This window comes from Equus caballus, chromosome 9 (assembly GCF_041296265.1).
Source record: "Equus caballus isolate H_3958 breed thoroughbred chromosome 9, TB-T2T, whole genome shotgun sequence".
NCBI classification, from domain to species: domain Eukaryota; kingdom Metazoa; phylum Chordata; class Mammalia; order Perissodactyla; family Equidae; genus Equus; species Equus caballus.
In genome coordinates, this window is record NC_091692.1 from 35466236 (window position 1) to 35485008 (window position 18773).

An 18773-nucleotide genomic window follows, 5' to 3' on the forward strand; every position below is an offset into this window, starting at 1 on the left:
CTGTGATGACTGAGCCCTGGCTGATAGATCTTCTCTACGTATTAATTTGTTCATTCGTTCGTTCAAGAAATAATCATTTTTGAGCTCTTAGTATATAAGAGACATTCTGCTTGAGTACAGTGATGAATAAGGCAGATGCCAACCCTGACTCTGCACTTACCATTTTCTCAGTGGTTGACACAAAACCGGGGACACGGGCATCAGGAGTCTCCTCTTTGGAGGGCCTTACATGAGGTCACAGAACAAGTGACAAAATGGCCTTCTTCTGAGATCTGACAGGAGAGGGCAGGGCAGGGCTGAGGTAAAAACACAAGTCAGGTAAAAGCTGTTCCCAAGGAAGGACAAAGTAATTCAGTACTGACTGAGGCAGGTGAGCTCCTGAGCAGAGTCTGAGAACTGAAGCTGGGAGAGATTGGGGGCTGCAGGGGAAGGGGGTTTCAATGCAAACCTAATCTTGTCACTCACAACTGAATCTCTTCAATGGCTGCACACTGCCCTTAACTGGTCTCCAAGGCCTGCTGCCCATTGCAGACCTCCCATCTCATGCCCAACCCCAGGCCAGTCCTCTCTGTGCAAAGCTGCACCTAAAGCTCCCTGCATGGGTGTTGCTCCCCATCTCCCTCCCTCCTAGGGCCCACTGCCATACAGCCCCACCACCCCTGCAAGCTACCTGCCCCAGACTTTCTCAGGAAGACCCTCATGTCAGCTGCTTTCACCACTCTAGGGGCTTCTCATTCAGAGCCCCTATCACAGGTGTAAGCACACACCTACTGGGCACTGTCTGCAAAGACAGGGCCATGGCCATGGCAATAGGAAGCACTGAAGGGTGAGGCCTGGCACCTTAGCAAGTATGTCCCACTCAAAATGTGGAAGGGGCTGGGAGGTCTATTAGGGGACACCTGATGGCAGTATTCCAGATACTCAGCTGAAGGGGGGTTGTAGTGAAGGTGAAACCTTGTGGGATTGTGAGTTCTGCAATTCAAAGTGGTGGGCAAAGTATTTGTATCTGTGAATAGCTTTACTGATAGAATTGACCTTCAGTTTAAAACTAATTCCTACTGTAAGAGGAAAGCATGAAAAAAATAAAATTAAAAGAAACTGGTTGTCTTTACTTTCTTTGAGTAAATCTGCAACAGACTTTCCAAGTTAAAATAGGAAAATATGGACAATTCAGTAATTTAATTCGCCCATCTTTCAAATATCTCTTGAGCACCGTATTGTGTAAAGCAGTATGCTAGGCCCTTGGAATAAAGCACACTCCCTGCCCATCAGCAAAGGACAGAGAAATTAAAGAAATAAATGTTTAATTACAAATATGCTAAGTCCTACCACCTCTGAATGAAAACTGTACTGGGGTAAATAGTGCACCCCCCAAATTCCTGCCCACTTGGAACTTCAGACCTTATTTGCAGATGTCATTAGTTAAGATGAAGTCATACTGTGTTAGAGTGGGCCCTAAATCCAATGACTGGTGTCTTTATAAGAAGAGGAGAGTGCACACAGAGATTCACACAGGAGAGAATGCCACGTGGATGATGGAGGCAGAGATTGGAATGACGTATATTCAAGCCAAGGAATGCCAAGGTTTACTGGGAGTCACCAAAAGCCAGGAAGAGGCAAGGAAAGCTTCTTCTCTAGAGCCTTCAAAGGCAGCATGGTCCTGCCAACATCCTGATTTTAGACTTCTGGTCTTCAGAAGTGTGAGAGGATAAATTTCTATTGTTTTAAGCCACAAAGTTTGTGATCATTTGTTATATCAGGCCTGGGAAACTAATGCAGAAACTAAAATGTTCAGTACATCCTAATGCTTTGTTGGAAACATACATTATGATGGTTTATTTTATGTATTAACTTGCCTAGGCTATGGGGCCACCTGTTTGGTCAAATATCAGTCTAGATGTTGATGTGAAAGTTGTTTTAGATGTGATTAACATTTTAATAAGTAGACTTTGAGTAAAACAGATTACTCTCCATAATGTGGGTGGGCCTCATCCAATCAGTTGAAGGCCTTAAGAGCAAAAACTAAGGTTCCCAGAGAAAGGAGGAATTCTATCAGCAGACTGCCTTTGGATATAACCTGTAACATCAACTCTTCCAACCTTCCAGCATGCCCTTAGGATGTCAGCTCCCAACTTCCTAAGTCAATACCTTAAAATAAATAAATCTCTATATATCTATCTACAGTCAGATGCTGCATAACAATGATTTGGTCAACTGTGGACCACATGCATGACAGTGCTCCCATAAGATTGTAATAGAGCTGAAAAATTCTTATTGTCTAGTGATGTCATAGCCATCGTAATGTAGCACAATGCATTACTCATGTTTGTGGTCATGCTAATACAAAAAAACCTACTGCACCACCAAGTGTATAAAAGTATATCACTTAAAATTATGTACCATACGTAATACTTGATAATGATAATAAATGACTATGTCAGTGGTTTATGTATTTACCACAATATACTTCATAGCATTATTTGAGTGTATTCTTTATACTTATAAAAAAAGTTTACTGTAAAACAGTATGCCAAGTTATGCTAGCAGCAGCCTTATACATCTCATGTTTACCATGTCTCTTGATTGTATCATTTTCTCTTGTGCTCAATCTAATCCCATGTTCTTTTGTTCATCATGGCCCTTAAACCTACCCAATCAACTGTTAATGTTGCTAATAAAGGCCGCATTGAGTGATTGACCTGGAAACGAAATTAAAAGTGATTAAGGACTACAAAAATAGAAAATCAGCGATGGTTACTGCTCACCAGTCAGGTATGTTCTATTCCACCGTAGCTACGATTTTGAAGAACGAGAACTAAGTGATGGAAGCTGCTAAAGGATCTTTTATTGAAAGCAAAGATACTAACAAAAATTTGAGAAGAGACTATATCAGACATGAAGAAACTTCTAATTGAAGACCAGACACAGAAGCATAACCCTCTCAGCACCATGATGATTACAACCAAAGAAAAAGTTTGCTTGCAATGTTGAAAGAAAACGCTGGACTTGACTATAACGTTTAATTTATTGCTAGCTCTGGGTGATTTAAATGATTCAAGAATTGTTATTCACTACATAACGTGAAAGTGAGTGGTGAGTTTGCGAATACTGATGCGAAGGCAGCTGAAGAACTTTTGGAAACTCTAGATAAGCTGATTGTGAAGGAAGATTACTTGCCACAGCAGATATTCAATATGGATGAAACCTCTCTATTGTATAAACAGGTGCCTGAAAGGACTTTTATCCATAAGGATGCTAAATCAATGCCAGGTTTCAAGGCTTTTAAGAACAAAGGTAACAGTCATGCTTAGGGGCAATGTTGCAGGCTACAAACTGAAACTTTTTTGTGATCTGGCACAGTGAGAACCCCAGTGCCTTCAAGCATATCAATAAGCACACATTGCCAGTACTACATGAACAATAAGAAGTCATGGATGACTCAGCTACTTTTCCAAGATGCCCTCCTGCATTGCTATGCCAGAAAAATGGAGAAGTACTGTTTGGAGAATAACGAACCTTTCAAGATTTTGTGTATTGTTGATGATGCTACGAGACATTCTTCTTTTATTGATGATCTTCATCCCAATATCAAAGCAGTGTTTCTCCCTCCAAACACCACCTTTTTGATCCAACCAATGGATCAAGGAGTTATTGCAGCTTTTGGGGCCAACTACCTGAGGAGGACATTTGCCCAGGCTGTTGCTGCAAATGAGGAAGACACTGAGAAGACACTGACACACTTCTAGAAGGATTACAATATATCTGACTGCATCAAGAAACTTGCTTGGGCTTAGGGTGATGTCACCAAGGAGTAAATAAATAGCATTTGGAAGAAAACACTCAAGAGGTTCATCCATGACTCCAGAGAATTTGCCAAGGATAAGGAGGTTGCAAAAATCAACAAGACTGTGGATAAGATAGCAAACAACTACAACCTTGGTGTGGATGAGGATGACACTGAGAAGCTCCTAGAGGTGGTTCCTGAGGAATTAACTAATGAGAAGTTACTGGAACTGGAATAGGACCACATAGTTCAAGGAGAGGCAAGAGAAAAGGAAACTGTAGGAGAAGAAAAAGAAGAAGAACCCCAAGAAAATTCACAGAGAAGGGTTTAGCAAAAGCTTTTGCAAGCCTCAACAAGCTCCTTAAAAAATGTGAAAACATAGACCCCAACGCTGAAAGACTTTTATTAATAGAGAGGAATGTTCATGGTGCATTATCTGCTTACAAGCAAATCCATGACAAAAAAAGAGAAACATATCAAGAAAACCACCCACCATGGACATATTTCTGAAAAAAGTGACACCTCCTCAAAAAGAACCTCAGGCAGGTCCTTCAGGACGTATTCCAGAAGAAGGCATTGTTATCATAGGTGATGGCAGCTCCATGCATATTGCCCCTGAAGACCTCCCAGTGGGACAAGACATGGATGTGGAAGACACTGATATTGATGATCCTGACCCTGTGCAGGCCTAAACTAATGTGTGTGTTTGTGTTTTAGTTTTTAACAACAAATTTTACAAAGAAAAAAAAATTTTTTTAAATAGAAAAACCTTATAGAATAAGTATATAAAGGAAGAAAATATTTTTGTAAAGCTGTACAATGTGGTTTGGTTTAAGCTAAGTGTTATTACAAAAGAGTCAAAAGTTTAAAAAAATTAAAAGTTTATAAAGTTAAAAAGTTATATTAAGCTAAAATTAATTCATAATTGAAAAATGAAAATTTTTTTATAAATTTAGTGTAGCCTAAGTGTATAGTGTTTACAGAGTCTACAGTAGTGTACAGTAAGTCCTAGGCCTTCACTTTCACTTGCACTCACTCACTGACTCACCAGAGCAACTTCCTCCAAGCTCCATCATGGTAAGTGCCCCGTACAGGTGTACCATTTTTCTTTTATACTCTATTTTTACTGTACCTTTCCTATGTTGAGATATGTTTAGATACACAAATGCTTACCACTGTGCTACAGTTACCTAGAGTATTCAGTACAGTAATATGCTTCACAGGTTTGTAGCCTGGGGGTAATAAGCATACGATATAGCCTAGGTATGTAACAGGCTATACCATCTAGGTTTGTGTAAGTACACTTTATAATGTTCCCACAATGACAAAATTGCCTAACGATGCATTTTTCAGAACATATCCCACTGTTAAGCGACACATGACTATATACCTATCCATACACATACACATGTACATCCTATTGATTCTGTTCCTCTGGAGAAAAAATATATATATATATGCCTCTATTTTTAATATACTAAGTTTGCAAATCCCTTAGGGATGCTGATGAGTGTAAATATCATCATGTGCACATAACATGGACTAGTCACTATGAAACGATATTGCCATTAAAGGGTTGAGTTATAATCAGATCTTTTTTTAGATTACCTTAGTTGTGAATTTTTTTTGACAAATTTTTAGTCAAGTTGAACTCTCAACTACTGAAAATGACTAGTTGATGTTTGTAACAATAATATACTACTTGCAAAAGGGAGGAAGAAGTGGCTACTGGATGGAAGTGTGTATGGGTGCTTATCAAGCTAGTTCATGGGTACTTCTTACACTCCTTTATTCTACCACACTAGATAACTGTTCTCAGAGAAATGTCCAGGAGAAGGTCAAGCCTGAGAAAGCACCCTGGAGGAACTTGTAACAGCATCATTTAAACCAAGGGTCTCTAGGGCTAGGAATTCATGCCCACCAATCCCAGTTTCTCTCTTTACCAGCTGCATATTCCCCATTCACCTAGACACACCAAAATTTATATGTCACACCATTTACAAAAGGATCACGAAGCATAGAACAGAAACTACACTCTCCTAAAATGCCTCAAAAATTTGTTTTTATGTATGGAACTTCTAACTTTGAAATAATAGTTTGTACTCATTGGGAAAAAATGACTGTTAGGGCAATTGAGTGAAATAAGTCAGATAGAGAAAGACAAATACTGCGTCTATCACTTACACGTAGAGTCTAAAGAAAGCAGTCAACTGGTAGTGGAAAAGTGGTTTCCATGGGCTAGAAGTGGGGGAAATAGAGACAGGTGGGTAAAAAGATACAAACTTTCAGCTATAAGATGAATAAGTTCTCAGGTGACTATAGTTAATAACACTGTATTGTATAATTGAAATTTGCTAAGAGTAGAATTTAAAGAAAAAAAGATAAATATGTAAGGTAATGGATGTATTAATTAACTAGATGGGGGAAATTTTTTCAGAATACAAGCCACCACAATGTACATTTAAATATCTTATAATTGTATTTGATAACTTTACCTCAATAAAACAGAAATTTAAGAAAAAGAAAATTAAATGATGATAAATTACAGATATTCTTAACATTGGTGTCAGCATCCCTTGCTTATGTCAGAAGAAGGAAGAACTGTAGTTCCTTTCATGTTGCAGGCCATCCAAGACAATCTTGCTGCACATCAGATGACTCATTGATTTCACTAATTCCCTCTGTCAGTAAATGTTTACAAAATAAGAGGATGACAAAGACACTTGCATCAAGAACATTGCTATTACTCTAGGGCTCTGCACTGTTCTATCTCTAGAGGCCCTATTGTATGTGGGCAGAAGATTCTGATCTTGCCTGTGTGTTGAAATCTATGGAGAGAGTGGGAAAGCCTTCTAGAGATGACTCCCATTTTAGAATCTCCTGCTTTCACAGGTAAGGAAACGGAGGACTATTGACACACTGACTTATCCAAGAGCACAGCAAAGTGGTGGTGGGGAGTCTATGGGAGAGTCTTGAATAAAGGACCCTCCAAAAGAAATGCTCACATTCTAATCCCAGGAACCTGTGAATATTACCTTATATGGCAAAAGATGTGATTAAGTTAAGGACATTAAGAAGAGGAATTTACCCTGGATTATTTAGGGGGTCTTAAATGCAATCACATGTACCTTCATAAGACAAACATACAGGACAGTTCATGTGGCCTCTGAAACAGAGATTGGAGTGATACTGCCACGAGGCCAGGAATGCCAGCAGCCACCAGAAGCTTCAAGAAGCAAGGAAAATATTCTTTCCTAGGGTCCCCAGAGGGGGTATGGTTCTGCTGGATTGCAGTCTTCTGGCCTCCAGAAAGACAAGAGACTAAATTTCTGTAGTGTTAAGGCACCCAGTTTGTGGCAATATGTTAAGCAGCCACAGGAAACTAATTCAGTCTTTGGCCTCTTCATCCTCCAGCATCCTTTCTTTTGCTCCACCTGCTCAGATGTCAGCCCTGAGCATAAATTATGAGATGTCCCTTTCATAGCCTCACCATTGCTAAAAAAAAAACCCAAGTATGCAGGCAGTGGAGCTTCAGGCCTCTGTGCACAATCCTGGGCACAAACGCACTTGGAATGCCCACTGAGAGCCAAGCACTCTCTGAGTGCAAGGCACACTTTCTCTGACTTAATCCTTGAACAGTGCTGAGAGGTAAACACTGTTACTCACCCTGCTTCTCAGAGGGGCAATTGCAATGCAGTGAGAGTGGGTCAGGGGCCAAAGTGACATGCCAGTGGGCAGCAGCACTAAGTCGGCTCCAGAGCCTGCTTTCCTCACTCAAACTCCACAACCTCTTGAGGTAAAAATCTTCCTCTGAATCTTATCTATTATTGCAATACTTTGGGGAATGACCCATTTTAGATCTTGTCCAATGAAAATAAAGCCCAGAGTGCTTAATGAATGCTACAGACATACTTTCCCATCATAATCACTGCTGAGATGAAATTCACCAGCCAACTTGCCTTAGAAACACTACACACAACAGCCAACAAATCCAAGGTTGAGCCAATGTAAGATTTAGCCAAAGTAGACAAACATGAGAAATCCCCTTTTCAATCAGGAATATTTACCCTGGAGGAGGTCCAACATGGTGGCTTAGGAAGAGCCTGAGCTCACCTCCTTCCAGGACACATCAAATCTGCACCTACATATTTCCCTTTGAACAAGATCTGAAAACTAAATGAACTGCTCTCCACACAAAAGGATAAAAAGGACCATATCAAGATGGGTAGGAGAGGCAGAGACACAGTCTTGCAAAAAAACCCACACCTGCTGCAATGACACACTAGGGAGAGATCTCACCAAAGGGGCACTTCTCCAGGAGGCGTGAGGGGCTGGTGTCTCACACAGGGCATCCCAACCCTGGAATCTATACTGGAGAGACAAGCCCCCAAAACATCTGGCTTAGAAAACCAGTGGGGCTGACATGACCCAAAGTACTAAAGGAAACTGAGACTCCCCCCTTAAAGGCTTCACATGCAGTCTCATTCACCCTGAGATTCAACAAAAAAAACCCAGCAGTTTGAAGATAGCCTAGACTATATGTGAAGGAAATTCATTTACTAATCTAAAAACATTGGCTGGAGGAGCTGGAGGATAGGTGAAACACCCCCAAGACAGAGGCGCTGGTGGATTCCATTATTGTAACCCCAACCTAACCTGATGGCACAGGCAGGCAAGCCCAGATGTGGCACCCTCCAACACCCTGCTAAGGCAGGTGAGGACCAGTGGTCGGCAGTATCTCTTGGTCTTGCTGAAGCTGGAGAGCATCCAGCTGCAGCACCATTTTCTTCTTGGCTTGGGTGGGTGAGGGTGAATGGTGACAGCATTCTCCCACTCCCTAGCCAAAGCCTTCAATCACAGGCATTGCAAAACTCCCCTGCCCCATGGCTGGGGCTGCCAAGCACAGGAAGTCATGTTATTCTCCCACTCCCAGCCTAAAACTGGCATGCATGCACAACCAGGGCAATCTCCAGCTGCCTTGCTAAAGCCAACAGGCATGCACAATCCACACAGGGCACACTCCTTGATTACGAGGCCTGGTGGCCAAGGGTACCAGCATTCCTGAGCTCCAAGGGACTGTAGCAATCAGAAAGACAGGCCACCATGCCTGGCACTGCACAGAGAGCAGACTAAAACAGAACCCCCATTTTCCTATTATAAAGATCTGTTTACTTAGCCTGGAGCTTCAGCCTGAGGAACAGACCAGGCTTCAGGTTGCCAACACATCTAGAGGCTAAGGAGGTGATCCTAGGGAACATAATATAAAAATTAATAGAGGAAACCTCAACTAAAATTGGAGCTGGGAAGTCAGATGGAAGGAGCTCTCACATCCTACCACTCATTGTCGATTATCCCACACTGGAAGAGACATATCTTGCATCCCCAACAGGAAGTTGCCTATTATTTCACTAATCCAACAGAAGGAAGGAAGATTTTATTCTTGTCCAGCAACAAGCCCAGCCAATTGGAAAATGTTGCAGCTCAGCCAAAGAGGAGCCATTGCCCTCTGAACTTTTACTTTTCTGCAATAAACTTTCATTTAGAACAGCACCTCCAAACTCCTTTGCTCTCTGGATTTACCTGTGGTTCACTGTAGTTTGCATGGCCTGAATTGCAAGTCCTTTACTATCCCTGAATAAACTCATTTTGCTGATAAAATAACTAGCCATTTTATGTTAAAGTTGACAGTAAGCAGAAAGAAACCATTCTTGCATACCTCCTTAGCCTCACCACGGCTCAATGAAACTTCCCAGAAAGGAGCTCATACACTCATCTGGAGCACCGATTTTCACAACTGTCACTCAGGGACACCTCCAGATCTCCTGGTCTAGAGGCAAACAGGGATTATGATCGTAATCCCACAGAACTGTATATATTTGCATACTTGAAAAGCTGCTGCCTGAGGATCTGGCTTCCAATTAGCCTGAAAATAGGTGCTAAATGAGATTCTTCTCCTTGGAACACTGACAGATCTTGGTACACCCTAAACAATGGGGGCATATGGACAATAAGTCAGCTGGTTTAGACAATCACAAAGGTACAAGAGACAGTCAAGAGCTAGGGCAAAGGTGAATGAAAAAGATCATCACCTACATGCGGCCACTCCTTCAAAACTGAGAGAGGTAGCTGTTTCACCTAATACATAGAAACAAACACAGAGAATCAAGCAAAATAAGGAAACAAAGAAATACGTTCCAAACAAAAGAATAAAACAAAATCTCAGAAAAAGACCTAAATGGTGCAGAGATAAGTAATCCACCTGATAAAGAATTCAAAGTGATGGTCATAAAGATGCTCACCAAACTCAGGAGAAGAATGGATGAACATAGTGAGAACTTCAACAAAGAGATAGAAAACTTAAGAAAGTACCAAACAGAAGTCACAGAGTTGAAAAATGCAATAACTGAATTGAAAATACACTAGAGGAGTTCAACAGCAGACTGCATGAAGCAGAAGAATGGATCGCTGAGTTGGAAGATAAACCAATGGAGCTTATCCAGATAGAGCAGCAAAAAGAAAAAAGAACTTTAAAAAAATGAAGATAACTTAAGGGACCTTTGAGACAATACCAAGTGGAATAACATTTGCATTATAGGGGTCCCAGAAGGAGAAGAGAGAGAGAGACAGGGGCAGAAAGCTTATTTGAAAAAATAATGGCTGTAAACTTCCTTAACCTATGGAAGGAAACAGACATCCAGGTCCAGGAAGCTCAGAGAGTTCCAAATAAGATGAACCCAGAGTTTCACACTAAGATACATTATAATTAAAACATCAAAAGGTAAAGATAAAGAGAGAATCTTGAAAGCAGGAAGAGAAAAACAAATTGTTGCCTACCAGAGAAACCCAATAAGGCTATCAGCGGATTTCTCAGCAGAAACTTTGCAGGCCAGAAGGGAGTGGCATGACATATTCAAAGTGCTTAAAGAAAAAACTTCCAACCAAGAATACTCTACCTGACAAGGCTATCATTCAGAATTGAAGGAGAGATAAAGAGAGTCCCTGATAAGGAAAAACTAAAGAAGTTCATCACCACTAAACTAGCCTTACAGGAAATGTTAAAGGTATTTCTTTAAGCTGAAAAGAAACAGCACTAATTAATAACAAGAAAACATACTAAAGTAAAAACCTCACTGGAAAAGGGAAATATAGTGAAGGTAGTGGATTAGTCACTTATTAAGCTACTAAGAGGATTAAAAGAAAAAGTAGGAAAATTAACTAAAACTAAAATAATTAATTAAGGGATACATAAAATAAAAAGATGTAAAAAGTGACATTAAAAACATAAAATGTTGGGCCAGCCCCAGTGGTCTAGTGGTTAAGTTCAGCATGCTCCACTTTGGTGGCCTGGGTTTGGTTCCTGGGCACAGACCTACACCACTCATAGTGGCCATGCTGTGGCAGTGGTCCACATAAAAATTAGAGGGAGAGTGGTAATGGATGTTAGCTCAGGGTAAATCTTCCTCAGCAAAAAGAAGATTGGCAACAGATGTTAGCTTAGGGTGAATCTTCCTCAGCAAAAAAAAAAAAAAAAAAAAATGGGAGAGTAAAAATTGAGAGTTTTGGAATATGTTCAAATTAATTTGCTATCATCTTAAAATAGACTGTTCTATATATAGGAAGATAGATGGGAACCATACATTAACCACAAAGCAAAACTTATAGTAAATACATAAAATAAAATGAGAAAGGAATCTAAACATAACACTAAAGAAAGTCATCAAACCACAAGGGAAGAGAGAAAAAAAAGGAACAGAGAGGAACTACAGAAACAGCCAGAAAACAATTAACAAAATGGCAATAACTACACACTTATCAATAATAACTTTAAATGTAAGTGGATTAAATTCTCCAGTCAAAACACAGACAGTGGCTGAACAGATTTAAGAACAAGACACATATATATACTGCCCACAAGAGACTCACTTAAGATATAAGGACACACACAGACTGAAAGCGAAGAGATGGAAAAAGAAATTCCATGCAAATGGAAATGAAAAGAAAGCTGCTGTAGCTGTACTCATATCAAGCAGAAAAGACTTTAAAACAAAGACTGTAATAAAAAGACAAAGAGGGGCACTACATAATGATAAAGGGGTCAATCCAACAAGAAGATATAAAATTTATAAATACAGATGTACCCAACATAGGAGCACCAAAATATATAAAGCAATATTAATGGACCTAAAAGGAGAAATTGAAAGCAACACATTAATAGTAGAGGATTTTAACACCCCACTTACATCAATGGATAGATCATCCAGACAGAGAATTATTAATCATAAGATAGACTTAATAGATATATACAGAACATTCCATCCAAAAGCAGCAGAATATACATTCTTCTGAAGTAGACATGGAACATTCTCCAAGATAGATCACATGTTAGGCCACAGAAGAGATTCAATAAATATCAAGTATCTTTTCCAACCACAGTGTTATGAAACTAGAAATTAATGACAAGAAGAAAACTGGAAAAATACAAATACGTGGAGATTAAACAACATGTTACTAAACAACTACCGGGCCATAGAAGAAACCAAAGGAGAAATTTAAAAATATCTAGAGATAAATGAAAACAGAAATATGACATACCAAAATCTATAAGATGTGGCAAAAGTGATTCTAAGAGGGAAGTTAGTAGCAAAGCAGGCCTACCTCAAGAAACAAGAGAAATCTCAAATAAACAATTTAACTCTATGCCTAAGGAAACTAGAAAAAGAAGAACAAACAAAGTCCAAAGTTAGTAGAAGGAAGAAAATAATAAATATCAGAGTGGAAATAAATGAAGTACAGACTAAAAAGACAGTAGAAAAGATCAATAAAACTAAGAGCTGGTTCTTAGAAAAGATTAACAAAATTGACAAACCTTTAGCTAGACTCAACAAGAAAAAAAGAGGGCTCAAATAAATAAAATTGTAAATAAAAGAGAAGTTACAACTGACACCACAGAAATACAAAGAATCATAAGAAAATACTATGAGCAATTATATGCCAACAAATTGGACAACTTAGAAGGAACAGATAAATTTCTAGAAATTTACAATCTTTCAAGAATAAATCATGGATAAATAGAAAATCTGAATAGACCTATTACTAGTAAGGAGACTGAATCAGTGATCAAAAACTTCCTGACAAAAAAAATTCCGGGACCAGATGACTTCACTGGTAAACTCTACAAAACGTTCAAAGATTTAATACATATTCTTCTCAAACTTCTCTAAAAAAATGAAGAGGAAGGAAAGCTTCCAACTCATTTTATGAGGCCGGCATTACCCTGATATCAAAACCATACAAAGACACCACCAAAAAAAGAAAATTATAGGTCAGTATCCCTGGTGAATATAGATGCAAAATCCCCAACAAAATATTAGCAAATCAGATGCAGCAATATATTAAAATGATCATACACCATGATCAAGTGGGACTTATTCTGGCATGCAAGGACAGTTCAACATCTGCAAATCAACCAGCATGTACACCACATTAACAAAATGAAAGACAAAAATCATATGATCATCTCAATAGATCCAGTAAAAGCTTTTGACAAAATTCAACATCCTTTTTGATAAAAACTGTCAATGAAGTGGGTATAGAGGGAATGAACCTCAATATAATAACGGCCATATATGACAAACTGACAGCTAGTATCATACATAATGGTGAAAAACTGAAAGCTTTTCCTCTAAGATCAAGAACAAAGGATGACCGCTCTCCCCACTTTTACTCAACATAGTATTGGAAGTTCTAGATACAGCAATTAAGCAAGAAAAAGAAATAAAAGGCATACAAATTGGACAGGAAGAAGTAAAACTGTCCCTATTTGCAGATGACATGATACTATATATGAAAAACCCTAAAGACTCCCCCAAAAAACTGTTAGAACTAATCAATGAATTCAGTAATGTTGCAGGATACAAAATCAATATACAAAAATATGTTGCATTTCTATACATTAACAAACTATGAGAAAGAAAAATCAAGAAAACAATCCCATTTACAACTGTATCAATAAAAATAAAATACCTAGGAATAAATTTAACCAAGAAGGTGAAAGACCTGTACACTGAAAACCATAAGACATTAAGGAAAGGAATTAAATATGACACAAAAATGGGAAGATATTCTATGCTTATGCATTGGAAGAATTAATATTGCTTAAATGGCTATACTACCCAAAGCGATCTACAAATTCCATGAAATCTCTATTAAAATTCCAATGGCATTTTCCACAAAACCTGAACAAATAATTCTGAAATTTGTATCTAACCACAGAAGACTCCAAATAGCCAAAACAATCTTGAAAAAAAAGAACAAAGCTGGAGGCATCATGGTCCCTGACTTCAAATTATACTGCAAAACTATAGTAATCAAAACAGTATGGTATTGGCATAAAAACAGACACATAGATCAAGGGAACAGAATAGAAAACCCAGAAATAAACCCAAGCATATATGGTCAATTAATTTACAACAAAGGAGCCAAAAACATACACTGGGAAAATGACAGTCTCTTCAATAAATGGTGTTGGGAAAACAGGACAGCTACATACAAAAGAATGAAACTGGACCACTATTTTACACCATATACAAAAATTAAATCAAAATGGATTACAGACTTGAATATAAGACCTAAAACCATAAAAATTCTAGAAGAAAACATAGGTGGTAAGCTCCTTGACATCAGTCTTAGTGATGTTTTTTTCTGGATCTGACTCCAAAGGCAAGGGAAACAAAATAAAAAATAAACAAATGAGACTACATCAAACTAAAAAGCTTCTGCACAGTGAAGGAAACCACCACCAAGACAAAAAGAAAATCTACCAATTGACAGAACACATTTGCAAATGATATATTCAATAAGGAGTTAATATCAAAAATATATAAAGAATTCATACAACTCAATAACAAAAAATAATCTGATCGAAAAATGAGCAGAGGATCTGAATACACATTTTTCCAAAGAAGACGTACAGATAGGTTATGCGCAACATCACTAATCATAAGGAAAAGGCAAATCAAAACCACAATGAGATATCACCTTACACTTATCAGAATGGCTATTATCAAAAAGACAAGAAATAACAAGTGTTGGTGAGGCACAAGGGAACCCTCATGCACTGTTGGTGGGAATGCAAACTGGTGCAGCCACTATGGAAAACAGTGTGGAGGTTCCACAAAAAATTAAAAAGAGCTATCATATGATCCAGAAATTCCATTACTAGGTATCTATATGAAGGAAATAAAAGCACTAATTCAAAAAGATATATTTACCCATATGTTCATTGCAGTATTATTTACAATAGCCAAGATATGTAAACAACCTAAGTGTCTGTTAATGGATGAATGGATAAATAAGATGTGGTATATATATATACCATGGAGTACTACTCAGCCATAAAAAAGAATGAAACCTTGCCATTCGCAACAACATCAGTGGACCTCGAAGGTATTACTCTAAGTGAAATAAGTCAGACAAAGAAAGACAAATACTGCATGATTTCATTCACATGTGGAGTCTAAAAAAACAAAACAAAAAACAAAACCAAGCAAAGCTCATAGACACATAGAACAAATTGGTGGTTGCCCTAGGGGCAGGGCGTTGGTGGGGTGAAATGGGTGAAGGGCATTAAGAAGTACAAACTTCCAGTTATAAAATAAGTTATGAGGACGTAACATACAGATAGACAATAATATTGTATTAACTTTGCAAGGTGACAGATGGTAAACAGACTTATTGTGTGAACCATGTCACAATGTATACAAACGTTGAATCATCATGTTGTACAACTGAATTTAATACAATGTTGTATGTCAATTATACCTCAATACAAGAAAGAAAGAATATTTTCCTGCAATTTTTCATTATAAATTGTGCCTCTGATGTGCCATTGTTCCCTGACTGGCCGTCCTGTGGCATCAGCAGGAAAACCAGGCAGAGGTGTCTGCAGATAGCTTCTGCCCACCAACAGGAAGATGGAGTCTCAAGCTTTGTGTTTAAGAGTTGGGTTAGGACAGATCTTAGATGAAATTATATGGCTAGTGAAAAACGTAATTTTGGGAATTCCTTCTTGAGAAAAATGTCAAATTTTAAATGCTATATTGTACTAAGGAAGTATCTTGTATTGTATTTGGGCATCTATCCAAAAATTGAAAATTGGGGCCAGCCTGTTGGTGTAGTGGTTAAGTTCACATGCTCAACTTCAGTGGCCCAGGGTTTGTAGGTTCAGATCCCGGGCGTGGACTTAGCACCACTTTTCAAGCCATGATGTGGTGGCATCCCATATAAAATAGAGGAAGATTGGCACAGATGTTAGCTCATCAACAATCTTCCTCAAGCAACAAGAGGAAGATTGGCAACAGATGTTGTTCAGGGCCAATCTTCCTCACAAAAATAAATAAATAAATAAAAATTTAAAAATTTCTAGCTCATTAAGCCTAATTTTTTTAAAAACTGCTACTTGAAAAATGTGCTTAAATATGAGTTAGGCTAGGATACATTTTATTTGAAATTATAATTTCTTAGTGAAAAATTTAATCTTGTCTGCACTGAGGCATTTCACTATCTCTGCTCCCTGGAAAATGAAGCAAAAGGAGAATGAGGCCCCACATGAACATGCTGAGGTCTGCACCATCCAGCAGGACTCTCAGAATGTGAAGGCAGAAGAAGTGCTTCTGGTATCTGGAAGGCTGAAGACAAGATCCCTGTCTATGCTTCCCCCTCGCCACTGCACAGCTAGCAGGGCTCAGGCCAGACCCTGGCACAACTCTCCCACCATGGGAAGATCACCAGCAGGGCTGGGACAGGGGGCTTGTAGTTGAGAGAAGGGCATGGATATCAGAGTGGCTAAAGTTCGACTCTGCTGCTCAGGGCAGTGCGACCTTCCACTGCAAGTCGTTACAAGCACTCACAGATATGTCTGATTGAAAGTTTTCAAAAAGCTTTTATAAATCTTATTTCTTTGCCTCCCTCAAATCCATGCTAAGTAGGTAGGAGATGAGCTAAGATAATTAATATATCTATTTTGCTGATGAAGGAATGGAGAATTCAGAGAGATTAAATGGTTCCCCAAGTTCACAAAGTGAGGATAAAATATACACTGAGAGTTTACCACTCTCTGATTCTCAATGACAGGACTATTGCATTAGTTTCCAATTGCTGCTGTAACAAATTACCACAAACTTAGTGACTTAAAACAACACATATTTATCCCCTTAAGTTTTGGAGTTCAGAAGACCAAAATGGGTCTCACTGGGCTTAAATCCAGGTTTCAGCAGGGCTGAGTTCCTTTTTGGAGGTTCTAGGGCAGAATCTTTTCTTTGCCTTTTACACTTTCTAAAAGTCACCATATTCCTTGACTCACGTTCCCTTCCTCATCCTCAAAGCTAGCAGCCTAGCATCTTAAAATTTCACTCTGACTCTAACATCCTCTTCTGCCTGCCCTTTCTACTTTAAAAGACCCCTATAGTTACATTGGATCCAACTGGAAAGTTCAGAGTAATGTCTTTATCTTAAGGTCAGCTGATTAGAACTTTAATTCTATTACTTTAATCTGCAAATTTAATTCCCCTCTGTCATGTAACATATTTCTGGATTCTGGAGATTAAGATATGTATGACTTTGGGTCCATTATTTTGCCTACCACAGCTATTAAAGAATTCACTTCAATAAGCAGGAAATTGACCCAAAGGAAGGAAAGGAATGAAAACAGTAATAATGAGCAAAGGATTTCGCTAAGCATCTTGATAAATATTGACTAAAACATAAATATAAAATTAATGGCAAAGTAAAACAAGCTATTGGAGTTGAAAGACTACCAGAAGACATGGAAGATGGAAAGAAATTCTCAGATTAAATTTTTCCAATATTCTGTGTCAATAGGGAGAATAATAGAGATATTAACTTTAGACTTTGTTAACTGTAATACATATGTTACTCTTGTAACACTAAAAAAATGTAGACAAAATGATGCAACTTATTTCCACTGGCAAAGGCAAAGATACAAAGGAAACAATTCATCTGCTAAAAGCAAAAATAGAGAAAAAGAAAAGTGGATAACACATACTAGGTGAAATATAAAAAATGATCTAGTAGTGAGAGAGCTGCCAAGATGATGGCATAGGCAGACTGTACTCACCTCCTCCAATGGACAAAACACATTTACAACTACTCTGGGAACAATTACCCCTGAGAGAGAACTGAAAACTGGATAAAAAGGACCCCTGAAACATGGAACAGTCCTGACTGAGGTGTAAGAGGTAGAAATTCCTTTCTGGAGAGAAAAAAAGCCACAGCATTTCATGGCCACCCAGGAGCAATCCTAAGGCAAGCAGCCTTCCCTGGAGGAGAGGGGGAACCTGAGAAAGGGAGTGTTACTATTATAAGTGTCCTTTGAACTCACCACAACTGTGAAGAGTCTCATAATATCTGGCTTTGCTGGCTACCAACAACAACAGGGAATACCCCCAGAAAAGCTATTGGACATAAGGGAAAAAAGCTGGCTCTTAAAGGGCCCATGCACCAATCCACCCATTTTGGAAAGCAACCTAAAATCACCAGAAAGAAAGGTGCACAGTCCTTTGGTGAAATGAGACTCACCTGATATACTCTGGGTGCATCTCAGTGAAAGGTGAGACCACTCCAGGGACTGAGACATTGGCAGCAGCCATTATTTTGACCTAGTACAGGTATGCTGACACAGACACAGGCAGACAGAATTGAAGTTCATCTCTTGGCCTGTTAGCCCAGAGTCTGCCCCACCCACTAGAGCACTGATTTGATCCAGCTCAGCCAGGGCAGGCAGCCCCCTGTTGAGACTGGCCCCACCTAACAGCAAGCCCTCAGGCAACTGTGGACCCGCATAGGCTGGGTGCCTGGATCCTCTGCAGCCCAGTGAACGTGTCCACCTCTGTGGGGCAGGGCATGTGCAAGGAGCAGGTGAAGTGTGTGGGGCTTTGGTGGAATGCATGTGGCATCTGCAGTGGGGCAACCA

The 18773-nt window shown here is 39.0% G+C and overlaps 1 long non-coding RNA gene across 6 annotated transcripts in view; it reads right to left on the reverse strand.

The window, feature by feature from the left end:
- LOC106780982 (uncharacterized) overlaps window positions 1–18773 on the reverse strand; it is a 167700-nt gene that overhangs the window by 59635 nt on the left and 89292 nt on the right. The gene's annotated exons all lie outside the window — the stretch shown is intronic.